The sequence below is a fragment of the Schistocerca nitens genome, chromosome 4 (genome assembly GCF_023898315.1).
Source record: "Schistocerca nitens isolate TAMUIC-IGC-003100 chromosome 4, iqSchNite1.1, whole genome shotgun sequence".
Classification (NCBI taxonomy): domain Eukaryota; kingdom Metazoa; phylum Arthropoda; class Insecta; order Orthoptera; family Acrididae; genus Schistocerca; species Schistocerca nitens.
The window spans coordinates 729,484,462-729,487,638 of record NC_064617.1 but is presented as its reverse complement, the minus strand read 5'-3'; positions in this window follow the sequence as shown (position 1 = coordinate 729,487,638).

Sequence of the window (3,177 nt, the reverse complement as noted above, 5' to 3'; positions counted from 1 at the left end):
AGAACATGAGGTGGACAAAAAAGTCATTGTACACCCGTTCCCGTACGCTCTCAATCCCGTCGCTCATACAAGTAATTTCATGTAGGACACCTTTCGTTACATTAGCAGTTACATACGTATCGGGACGGAGCAATGGTTAAGGGCCTGGACTCGTATACGGGAACAATATATTTAAAATTCGACCATCCTGACTAAGATTGCCGGCCGAAGTGGCCGTGCGGTTAAAGGCGCTGCAGTCTGGAACCGCAAGACCGCTACGGTCGCAGGTTCGAATCCTGCCTCGGGCATGGATGTTTGTGATGTGCTTAGGTTAGTTAGGTTTAACTAGTTCTAAGTTCTAGGGGACTAATGACCTCAGCAGTTGAGTCCCATAGTGCTCAGAGCCATTTGAACCATTTTTTTTTTTTGACTAAGATTTCCTGTACTTTCCCTAAACTACTTAATGCAATTTCCGATATGAAAGTTACATTGCTGATTTCTCTTCCTTTTCATCTCTTACCATAATTTGCGCTCCGTCTCTTATAACCTCAACGTCTGCTGCACTCAAACACCAGTCTTCCTCCTTTCCATTACTCCATCAAGATCCAGTCCGATCTTCCCCCAGTGACCTTAAACTCTAATGTTGTTTCGTTCTTACGGCTTTTAAACTTTGGGGAAATCCTATCACTGAGCCACTAAATTCAGAATTTGTTACCTATCTTCCTGAAATATAGTGAGGAGTTGTTTCCGATTTTATGTGCTGCCAACCTAAATTCTGTCTCAGTTCAAAGATGTTCGTCGGATTTCACGATGGGATTTTGTGCAGGCCAGTAAGCAAATGCACCTGACTTTCTAAGGATCATCATGTAACTCTCGTTGACATGTCGACACAGGAAAGTTACGATTCCAAACTGTCGACACAAGTTGAATATGGTATTTAAGACCCACTATCAGACCAGGCATGTGTTCGGATCGAAGTCTTCACACCAGACAGAACACAGCACTCTTCTTGAGTTGCGATAAGTCATTGTTACATTATTTAAGCATATAAATGATCTGGTGCAAAAAAATCGGTAGCCCTCTAAAATCGTTCGTGGACGACACAGTTGATAATGATGATGCTTGATTTGTGGGACGCTCAACTGCGCTGTCATCAGCGCCCGTACGAAGTCCCAGCCTGTACACAGTCCTTTTTTTTTCACAGTCCAATCCAGCCATGTGACGAATGATGAGGACGATGATGACAACACAAACACCCAGTACCCTGGCAGATAAAATCCCCAACCTAGTCGGGACTCGAACCCGAGACCCCGTGATTATGAGGTAGCAATGCTAGCCAGTAGACCGTGAGCTGCCGACGACGGAATTGATGGCAGATCGGTCATATCAATTAAAATAATTGTTGTTAAACACAGGAAGATGTATAGATGCATCCTTCTTCATCCTGTGCTATACGGATTCACGAATTTCGGTACAGTATATTAAGCCATACTTTACGCAGAACCGTGAACCGGTATGGGACATCATAGGCGAGTATGGGTTTTAACCGGTCGGTCTTTTCCTGCTGTGGTGGGCTACATCGGAACAACTAAACTGCCAGGAGGGGAGTTGTTCCCTTTTTGAGCCATGGCAGGACAAGAAACAATAAATATACCTTTAACTTTCCTCTGAAACTTAAAAAAAATGCTTGGCTTAGCTAAATCGAGCTTGAGTGCTGGCTTCCCTATTTCGCGATTTCAGTAACTGCACTTGACTCTCCACTAATTCTACAGTTTGGTTAAACAATTACTGACACAGTGCTTACAGGTAACGCCTTCGTTTGGCATTAGTGTTTATTCATGGAATCAGTCAGACGTTGGAGTTTGTGTTTATGAACGTTTTGTCACTATGTATAGCTGGCAGTAATGTACCGGACGTCAAGCCTAATAAGTTATTAACCTACGAAAGCCTTACTTTGACGCTGAGTGCACCCAGGGAGGATTTATTTTAAAAGGCATTTGTAATTGTTGCTGTTTGCATATTGTGATTTTCTTCATCAGATGCCTTCTTTTTTTTTATTGATTTTCAATTCTCCCCGAAGGGGGCGGGCTGGCAGCAGCTTACTATGCTGCTCTACAGCCTACAGACTTTTTTTAAATAAAGGAAGAAGAAAGAAACAAGGTAAAACAGGCGATAAAATGGTGATTTAAAGTGTCAAATGGCGTAAAAATGCGGAAAGTTAAAACAGAAAACAAAAGGGGTTGGCAATGTAGATAAAATACACAGGAATCAGACAAGTAACATAGTAGACACACAATTAAAATACACGGCGACAGTCTGGTTTCTGTTCGCAAGAGATAAAAGGCACACCCAGCGACAGTATGATGGCCGTTCGCAACAAGGCCCAAAAAAAAAAACACAACACGGAACAATCACTGTAAAACACGCACTATAGAACACTCACTGGAGAACACTGCACGAAAGTGGCAGCACAAAGATGACACTCCCGAGCCAAAGGCAGATGGGGGGGGGGGGGGAGCTGCAGGAGGGGAAAAACAAGGAGGGAGGAGAGGCAAAAAAACGAAAAGGGGGGGTGAACCAAGGAGGGAGAGGACTAATAAAGGGGGAGAAGGGCAGACGCGAAAGGGAATGAGAGGAGGGAAATGTAAAAGGATGCGGGGGAGAGAAGGGGGCAAAGAGAGGGGAGGTGGGGAAGAAAGAGGATGGAAGGGGGGGAGAGGGAGCCCGGGAAAAGGACAGAGGAAAGGAGGGGGAGTTCAGATGCCAAGATCTTTTAGAAGATATACGCAATTCATTTCAGCAGTAGCTTCACGTGGTATACTTTTAAGCTATTTGTTATCTGATTTATTAAAAATTTAATTTGCCCAGTGTTCGTTGCTACACACCTTACAGTACATAGTAATAGTACCGAAGAATTTATTTAAAATTTCTCGTTGTAATTTGGAGAGTAATTTTGAGCACCATTGGTTTATTATAACTTGGGTCGTGACGCAGTCTGATGACATATGGAATATTAAGCACAGGTCCAGAGTGGTGCAATACCAAATTTGATGGCTGTCTGAAGAAGGCTAATATAGCTTTGAAATATTGCGTTATTATAGAAAAGGGAAAAGAGATTAGTGCTATTACAATAACAATGCCGACAGAAACGAGCAACACGCACACAAATGGCATAATAACTGGCACAGCACTGCTGAG